The sequence below is a fragment of the Brachypodium distachyon genome, chromosome 2, assembly GCF_000005505.3.
Source record: "Brachypodium distachyon strain Bd21 chromosome 2, Brachypodium_distachyon_v3.0, whole genome shotgun sequence".
In the NCBI taxonomy this organism is placed as follows: Eukaryota; Viridiplantae; Streptophyta; class Magnoliopsida; order Poales; family Poaceae; genus Brachypodium; species Brachypodium distachyon.
Genome location: NC_016132.3, coordinates 39,809,329 through 39,818,846, shown reverse-complemented (window position 1 = coordinate 39,818,846; position 9,518 = coordinate 39,809,329). Strand labels below are relative to the sequence as shown.

The 9,518-nt window shown below is 48.2% G+C and overlaps 2 long non-coding RNA genes across 2 annotated transcripts; one reads left to right on the top strand and one right to left on the bottom strand.

The window, feature by feature from the left end:
• Positions 1-2,923: 2,923 nt before the first annotated feature.
• On the bottom strand, positions 2,924-4,995 carry LOC104582786. The gene is made up of 2 exons (XR_730793.3): positions 3,954-4,995; positions 2,924-3,233 (listed from the first exon to the last, which is right to left on the bottom strand). It is a non-coding gene; the product is annotated as an uncharacterized LOC104582786 (long non-coding RNA).
• A 374-nt stretch (positions 4,996-5,369) lies between these two features.
• LOC112270911 lies at positions 5,370-7,179 on the top strand. Its single transcript, XR_002963524.1, has 3 exons — positions 5,370-5,517; positions 5,827-6,661; positions 6,755-7,179. It is a non-coding gene; the product is annotated as an uncharacterized LOC112270911 (long non-coding RNA).
• Positions 7,180-9,518: the final 2,339 nt, after the last annotated feature.

The following is a 9,518-nucleotide window of genomic DNA, read 5'->3' as shown; positions in this document are numbered from 1 at the left end:
TTCCCATCCTACCGTATGAATTTCAAGCATGGCTAGACGATTTTTTTCGTGTTTCGAGGAAATTAAGATTTGAAACCATGCAAATGAAGTCGTGTTCTCACCGAAATTTGTATCCCCGTAGGAAATTCAAAAAAATCACACAGCCGCGAAACCTTCGTAGAGTCTCATCGATTGGGTCGTAGTTGCCGCGTAAAAAAATTGAGGACATTTCGTGACGGTCGAAAAATGATGTCGTAGTTGGCCCCTTCTTTTCGGTTTCTAGGATGGGCTTTTCGGAGAAGCTACTCTCACCCAGCTTTCTGTAGAAGCCGCATGTGAAATTTTGTTAGGCTTCCAAATTAGGTTAGCCTAACCTAATCTGGAAACCTAGCAAAAAATTTAGGGCGGCTTCTCCCGGAAGCTGGGAGAGAGCAGCTTCTCCGAGAGGCCCGTCCTAAAAGCCGAAAAGAAGGGGGGCTGTACTGTTGGGAATATGCCCTAGAGGCAATCATGTATGATGTAATTCCCAATGTATTCATAAATATTATTAAGTTGTCCTTGTTTGAACATCTGATATGTATCATTGAATATGTGATTTGATTGTGGAACTATGTATTCATGTTGTTCATACTAAATTGTCCTTAGTCATTGAGGTTGTGCTGGACACATAACCTAGACTAATGTGAAAGTTGGCTGATGACTCGGTTCCACTTGTCATGGGCATGGTGATGTCATTACAGCTTACACGGACTCGGTTAAAGAGTTTAGCGAGTCGGACTGACCCATATTGAGATGCAACGAGTAGGTCGTCATTTGCATGTCTCAATCAATGTAATTCTTAGACCTGAGGTTATCGTACAATCCGAGTTGTGGATCACCAACTTAGGTTCTGTCAAACGTTGTTCCGTAACAGGGCAGTTATAAAGGCAGAGTTCGGGTTGACTGAGAATCAAGCTGTGTGATGTGGATAACCAAAATGGGATTTTGCCCCTCCGACTGGAGAGATATTATCTGGGCCCTCTCGAGTGATATGATTTGGGAAGCATGGCCATGCGCGACTTGGTTAACTGTTAACCGGGTCGATCGACTAAGAGTTAGTCGGATGAATCGTATATCACAGATCGAGAAGAGAGTTGAACTATTAAAGGGATGACGATTAATCGCCTATAGTTCGACAAGGTATATCGTGAGGCAAAAGGGACTAAGACGTATGTCACATTGGAAGGTACGTCGTCATGACTCGATGGTACTTGGGAGTCGGCACGTTCTGCTAGGAGCCGCTACCGATTGATCGATTGTGAGTCGGACTCCAATCGTGTCCAAGTTGCCATGAGCCTGCGGGGTCACACACTTAAGAGCGGGAGCAAGTATTTGGTCGGGTTGGACCCGAACTGGAATTGGGCTGACAATGCGAGTTGGACTCGCAGGGTGGATGGGCCACAAGGCTTGGAGCCCACTTCCACTCGGTATATAAGCAGGGGCGTGGGATGCCTAAGGGGCACGGTTTTTTCCACTCTCATGCGTTGAGAACCCTAGCCCGATTCAGTTCAACCGTCGCACCGGACCTAGCAGTCCGCCGCCGGAGCTCCTCCTCGCACGTGTGGATACCGGCAGAGGTGCTGTACGTTCAGCACTTCGACGATCGCGGGATTGGATCGGCTGGATCGGATCGAGGGACTGCGCTGCATCAAGGCGCCGCATCGATAATCCGCAACTGCGCGTCTAGTGGTAATCCTCGTGGCCTTCTACCTCGGCTAGATCTTGGGAGTTCGCGTAGGAAAAGTTTTGTTTATCTCTACGCGTCCCTTCATGTACAGGAACAGTTGTACGTACCAATACCAAAATTAACAAGAAAAGTGCTGCGCATACGACACTCTTCATGCCATTTTTTCTAGTACTCTTTCCGTCCAACAAAACATGTCTTAAGTTTCTTAAAAATTGGATGTATCTAGACACGACTTACTGTATGGATGTATCTGGATGACTTGTGGTTGAATCATGCAAAGCTATTCCGACGCAAATTAGAGGTGGAGTATTAATGAGCACTCCCTCTTGCAGAAAAGATGCTCTTCTCAATTAGCTCGGACAATGCATGATTAGCCTGGCCGGTTTGGCCTGGCTGTGCCTGGCCCGGCACCAAGTTAAACGGGCCGGGCCGGCCCGAAGCACGGCTTGTGCCGTGCCGGTGCTTCAGACCGAGTCCCGATTAGCAAAAAAAAATTCTAATATAATTAGACGGTGGGAATAATGCATGATTAGTCCGGCCGGTTTGGCCTAGCTGTGCCTGGCCCGACACCAAGTTAAACGGGCCGGGCCGGCCCGAAGCACGGCCTGTGTCGTGCCGGTGCTTCAGACCGAGTCCGAATTAGCAAAAAAAAGTTCTAATATAATTAGACGGTGGGAATAAAATCTTGGCGCGACCGGACCACCAGGGCAAGTCAATGTTTGTGTTATCCAGGCGCAACTTGGATCTGATAATTCATTCAAGGGCTTTTATGCCTGGGAATGTATAAACCTGCGCATAACTCATTCATGATCTGATAAAACCATTTATCTGACTAGTGAGCGAGCACGTACACGCACGTCTTAAAATATAGAGCATGTCTTTGGAATTATATTTGTCAAGTAAATTGTTTTTTATTACCGTCAATCCGCGTTGAAAACTAAAGCATCGTCATCCAAGTTTATTTTCAAGTCGAGACTTTACACACGATATTAAATTGATAAGTCAGAAATGAATTCATCACCCACGGTTCGTAAGAAATTTCTAGAGGCACTTGCTAGATAAGTTCTTGAAGAAAAAAATGACATAGAGGATTTAAATAATACAAATATTTACCCTATTGAGAAGCGCCGGAAAAGAAATCAGCGCCAAGAGAAGTCAAACTGTATGCCTGTATTCCCTCCGCCATGATCAAACTGTTTTAGGATTGTTAGCAGTAAATTCATGTGGAAAAGGGGAACCACTTAGATTGAGTAATAAAACAACTGATATTTTTCGATATTTTATATCGTTGACAAAACATCAGTTACTTCAATGAAGCAGATAAAGGATGTCAAAAAGAAATCTCCATGCGAAACAATTTGGTTGGCACAACCACACCAACTCATGAATGTTTGTAGGACCTCACTAAGGGGAAATCTTCTAATATCACGCTTTGTTAGATTAGCATGTCCATGAATTCCAGGCTCCCAGCTATGATGATTTACCTTAGGGGCGCGCACACACAACCAGCCACTCGAAGATCAAGTTCCTGATACAAGATGAATAAAAGTGAGTGATACTAATGGGAAATGAAGTATATTCTCTGCACCTTATGTAGAAGCATCACATTTGTCTATGCTAGATAAAATACGAGTCTTTCAACTGATCGCTAGGTACAAGATGTCTGTCTCCAGTTACACCTTCCCATATTAACTATTCAGTTGTGACAACACATACAAATCACATGGATGAAGAAGTTTGTACACAGCTTTACTATCTAACACTTGCTAATTGCTGGCACATGGTTTTATCTCTTAGTTTAAAACTAAGAGTAACTATTATGATCAATTGATCATTTTGACCTACTCTAAACCAAAGTTACAGAGCACATCGAACCATAAGGTTAGTGAAAATGAATAATACGTATATTGGTATATATTGCAGTTTCCACACTGAGTAATAGTGTATAAATTCATAATCAGAGTACATACCAGAAATTGGAAGACAGAAATATTGCACTATTCGGCTTCCAAATTCAATGCAGTGACAGTTCCCTGTAACTAATTTAATTAAAGATCACAACTGATCACCTGACAGTTCTCTACATCAAGTGTCAAGAAGTCAATCCAGATCAAGTATGGTACAAAAAGGTATTGCAATTAGCTAGACACCATTCATTAGACGTATAATAGCACTGCAATTTGGAATCTTCTTGGGGCTTAAAGAGATAGGACAGGGGAGAGGGAGGAGGCTGTAGCAAGAAACTCACCTACAGGCGACTGCGGCTTCTGCTTGCGCAAACGCGACGGCGACTCGATGGTGCACCCGCGCCGCGGCTGGGCACATCATGAGTCTCGGCGGTGGGCGCCACGCCGTGGCTGGGCACATCACGAGTCTTGGCGGTGGACGCCACGCCGGGGATGGGCACCTCGCGAGTCTCATCGGTGGTGGGGCGGAGCGACGGTGCGCCGACGAACGGATAAGGTGGTGGAGTAGCTGGTCTGGTCGGCGGCGGCAGGAATATAAGCGTTGGGACGCGCAGTAGGTCCTGACGGGATGGGCGGCGGTGGGGTGCGGGATGGGCGCAGGCAGGCGCCGCCGGCGGCTGGATGAACAAAGAACAGTCGCATTACTGAAACCCCCCACACGCGCAATACATCGAACACCTGGGTGGCGGCAACATCCCTGGCAAAGAGGAGAGGGACGTGTGTCTAATGATCTCATCCGTGATGAGAGGAGAAGAAGCAGGGAGAGCAGGACGGAGCGGAGCGGGCGTGGGTAACCCGTACCGGGGTTCTTGCCGGCGGAGATGTCAGTGAGGAGGGCCTAGAAGTCCGGCTCCGAGAGCGAGCCCCGCGAGAGCAGCGCCTGTAGCACCGTGTGGCGCCGCCACGACAGCGGCGCCATGGACCCTCCTCGCTCTCGCCTTGCTCCCTTCTTCGGGCGTGCTTCGTGGCTGGCGTGGGTTCCCGGAGGGGGTTGGGAGAGAGGAGGACAACGCGGGGGTGCGGCGATCGGTGCGGCGGCGGGCGGAGACAGGGATTGGGAGAGAGGAGGACAACGCGGGGCTGCGGCGATCGGTGCGGCGGCGGGCGGAGACAGGATAGGCGGAGGCGGGGAGCAGGTGGAGGCGAGCGGGCGAGGTGGGCTGCGACGCAGCAGACGGGCAGAGGAGGGCCACGGAGGGGAGGAGGCGGCGGCGGCCTCAGGGGAAGGGAAGGAGGAGGCGACGTTGGAGGCTCGATGGGCGAGGAGAAAAGAAAAGAAAAACCGTTCGGGGCTGAAATATTCTCACGCGGGTGGAATTTCAGTCCGAACAGCTAATCACTGAGCGCATACGGATGATTATGTTTAGTGAGTCTATCTGTTCAGTGAGTCTGATTGTGCGGCTATTAATAGTCTGTGTTCGTTTAGTGGGTGTACGTTGGAATGAATATGTTGGTGTTTTTATAAGTAGCACAGATAGAGATACTGGTTTTACCCAGCCGGACAGAGATTCAGTGAAAGTTGCGAGTTGCGACTTAGGCCCTCCCATCTACCCTTCAATTTAGGTTCCTTGGACGACGGCGGCGGCGCGAGGGTTCTTTTGGGCCGCAATGCCAAAACGGGCTGGATCCCTGTGGGCAGCTGCTGCAAGGCTTCTTTCTTCAGCTGGATAAGAAATGGAGCATATGGGCCGGGGACCTAGGCTCGTCCTAAGAAAGGATCCAGATCCGAGACGTAAGGCTCCTATGGCCATGGCTTCCATCGTCTCCAAGCTCGCGCGGGCAGCCTTGGCAGCCCGCGCCTCTCCTTCCGCCGTTGCTGGTGGCCGCCGTCGCTCTGCAAACGCAGTCCGTGCCTCCCTAATCCCTAGCTAAGGAATTCCAATGGAGCTAGTTGTTATTTCGATACGAATTTTTAATACCTGATGATTTCTTATTATCGGTAGATATACGGGCCGGGATTCAGTACTAGTTCTTCTAAGAGATCACCACACTTGTAATAAGCATGTTATTTGATTTATTAATACCAACTGTTACAATAGCTCTGCCTTGCAAGGCTAAATCAGTCAATTTTTACTCTGATGATGATGGGAGCAATATATAGTACAAATGAGATCCACAAATCAAAATTGTAACTCTATGCCTGCTGAACCACAGGAGGCCCCGATTCAGAAGAAGAGGCAATCGGACCTTGCGCACATCTCCTTCCTGATGCGAATGTATTCAAGTCCAAGGAGGCCATGTGGGCTTTCTATGAGCACTGGTGCAAATATCGCGTGAGCGTAAAGAGATGGAACGCCGGTTCAAGACATTTAGTGCTACGGCAAGGCTTGTGCACGACTTCAACAATCGCCCTGGGGATGGCGAGTTGTCAATGAGCCAGTTTTCAGATATGACCCAGAAGGAGAGATTTCAACTGCATGCACGGCCCATGTATTCACGCCGTAACAGTAAGTCCTAAGTTAGGAAGTTATGCTTGTCACGTGGGGGCGCACCTATAGGCGCCCAGGTCCGTGTCAACTTAGTTACTTTAGTTAATTAAGAGTCTGGATTTGGAGATGGAAAGTTTTCGTCCCGAAGAAGATTTTTCCTACCATTTCCAAATCTGATTAGGAGTTTAATTACAACTCTGTTAGAGTACAGTTTGGTCTCCCTAGTTTGTAAGGGCAACCCTAGCAATCAAATACCCAAACACCACTACTTCCTGCAATCAAAACCTAATCCCTCAATTTCCCCAACACTTGTCTACCAACACTACATGCCTCTAAGTTCCAGCAGTACTGTGTGCCTCTTTGTGGTGTGAACTCATTTTAGCTTTAATAAAGGGTACCCTATATCTGCATGTATATTGGACAACTATCTTTTGCTTTGTGTTATGAGCTCATTTAGCTTTTGTAAAAGCTATCTTTTCTGCATATACTCTTTTTGGTGCAGATTATAAATTCCACGTCTGGTCAACTTGGCAGACGGTTTCTTTTTCTTTTCTTTTCAGGTTAGATACAGACCATTCTTAATACTTACCAAACCCGTTATGTGGACTATTGTGATTGGGATGTTATAAAATACTTTTGTTGTTTCCCCTCAGGTTCATAAAACAAAAAGGGTACGATATGAATGGGATTAGGCACAAGATACGATAAGAAGGATTCATCAGGTCACGTATGATTTGTGCAATTTTCCTTTGAAGGCACCGGATATGTATATAATTACCCCTACAAATAAACCCTTCAATCTTTGTTGCCTTTGTTTATTTGTTATTTGCAGCTTTTATATGAGCCACTAGATCTATGATGGTTAAAACCGTTGGTTGAAACCCCTCAATCACAACCGGTTGGGTTTTAGCCGGTGCCTTACTTTTTACATTTTTAATCTGCACTGTAACCAGATCGACCTGTTCAACCTTTCGGCTCCTGCCTCGCCGGGCCGAGGTAGAAAAATCCTTTCGGCTCCGGCCTGGTCAGGCCGAGGTAAAAAAAATTATGTGATTATGTAAAAAAAATCAAGTCACAACAGCAAGCGACCATCACTGTGTCGGCTAGTGGACTAGTTATTGGCTAGTCGGTCCTCAAAAATTATGTGATTCAATCTTGTTCAAGTAATGTCCGCCTCTTATTATGTTGGTGCTAGATTGTGTGCGATATTATTTTAGCTGGCCAAGTGTTGTGCAAATTAAACAGCAAAGCATATATCAAAAGGGTTGTATCCGCGTCTTGTTGTGGTAGCGAAAAGCACTAAAGGCTTTTACGCTAGAAGAACTATACGACGGGCATAAGCAGCCCGCACCATTTTAATTAAATGAAACAATCTAGATACAACGATAGTATTTTACAAAGGAAACACAACAAAGAAACCTAAGCTCTCAAAACCTGCCAACGTCGATAACAATGCACAACAAGGAGAACCGACGATGCAGTCGGAAGGTACATATCTTTTGAGACCACCCATAACATTGTGTCGTCGATGCAATCAAAGGTCATCAAACAACCGAGGCCGCACCAGCACCATGACACCTTTGTAACCGACATAATCAAAAGGTCATGGGCCACTGAAACTAACCGTGACAACATGTTTCCCTGATGTACATAGGCAGAGACAAGCCTCAGGCAAGGGGCTGTGGCCTGGGTCTTGAGATATTTTTTCTTTGATAAAGATTCTTTTTTGATAAATTACACTGATTTTAAGCTTGGCCCTAGGCTCGTCTTCCTTAATTATCCTCTTTCGACTCTCCTACACTATAATGACCTCATGCAAATTAATTTTTTTCCCTCCGCCAATGCTGATGTAGTTGAAGTATGGCTCCACGCTATGTACCGTTGGCCAAGCGAAAAGGCCACACGGCACTAATGTGCCTCGCGTGAACCGAGAGACATCAGAAGCCGAGACTATAAAAAAAATCACAAACTGACAGCCTATGTGAAACATGACACAAGAAGAGACAGCGTCCAACTTCCAAGAAACCCGAAACGAAATGCCCCACATTAGACAAACAAGCCACCAGGTCTCCACGTTAGGAAAAGTTGAAAAGTCGGTCATTTTTATCTCTCTCATCCAAGTTAACAATTAGTATTATTCAAAGCTGGTTTATCAATGAAAAAAGAAAAAAGAAAAGAAAGAAAAGGAGAAGTTAACCCCACGAAGCACAGTAAGCAGGTACACGTGGGAGGCGTTGTTGTGCTCCGCCGCATTTGCCACTCCGCTTCTGCTTGCATTGCCGCACAAGAGGGGATCGAGTCGCCGCTGCCAATACCCCGTTGCGCCCCCTTCTCCTCCATCTCCGGTGATGGAGACCCCACCGCCTCCGGTCTCCAAGGAGGAGAAGCGCCCGCGCAAGAGGAGCAGGTACCTCTCCCCACCCTACAACTCCCTCCTTGAAGTCGACGACGGCGACATTATCAGTCCAGCAAGTCACGAGGAGGAGTCCACCAATGTCGCCACGGCCGACCTCCTCGGCGCGCTCCTCCAATGCGCCGCCGACGCCTCCTCTTCTTCTTCTTCCCCGGTGCCGGCCCATGTGCTCCTCCCCTTCTTGGGCCTCTACAGGGCCTCCCTGCTCCCCAAAATTGACGACACACATCAACCTGCTCTTCCTGCTGTTGCTGCTGCTGCCCGCGGGATCCTCAACCCCAACACATGCCGCGCCATGGCCATTGCTGACGGATCTGCCAGCACCAACATTTGCTGCATTGGACCCCCAGCAAACGCAACAGCAGCAGCACAAGCTCCAAGCAAGAAGAATAAGAAGAAGGTGAGCTTTGCAGCCGATGATGACAGCAATAACACCGCCACGCCTGACAAGAAGAAGAGGAAGAGGAGGAGGAACAGCAGCAGCTTTGGACAGCAGCAACATTTCAGGAGCCCGGCAGCGCTTGTGCTGGACTTCACCCAGGACACTGCCGTCCACCTGCCTTCCAAGGAGGAGCTGCTCTCCACCTTCCGCGGCTTCGGCTTCGTCGTCGAGTCCCACACCAGCGTCTCCACGGACGACCGGAGTGCGCGTGTCGTCTTCGCTACCAGCGCTGAAGCAAAGGCGGCATACAGCTGCGCTCACACGCTGGGCGCCATACCGCGGCTCGAGTGCCTGCCTCCCATCAGCCTCGGCTCGCCTTCGACTTCTTCGCCGGCCCCCAAACCTCTTCCGCTGACCGTCATGAGGAAGAACCTTGAGAAGATGATAGCTTCTCTAACTTGCTCTCCGTCCTTCATCAAGGACGGAGCACATCACCTTCACCTTGCCGGAGAGATGCAGCGCCTTCTGGCCAGAGTTGATAATAAACTGAGTGCCGGGCCTTCCGCTACAACTGCTCATCACCATTAAGCTCAGCTCAGCTCAACTCTGCTTGTTGGAGTAA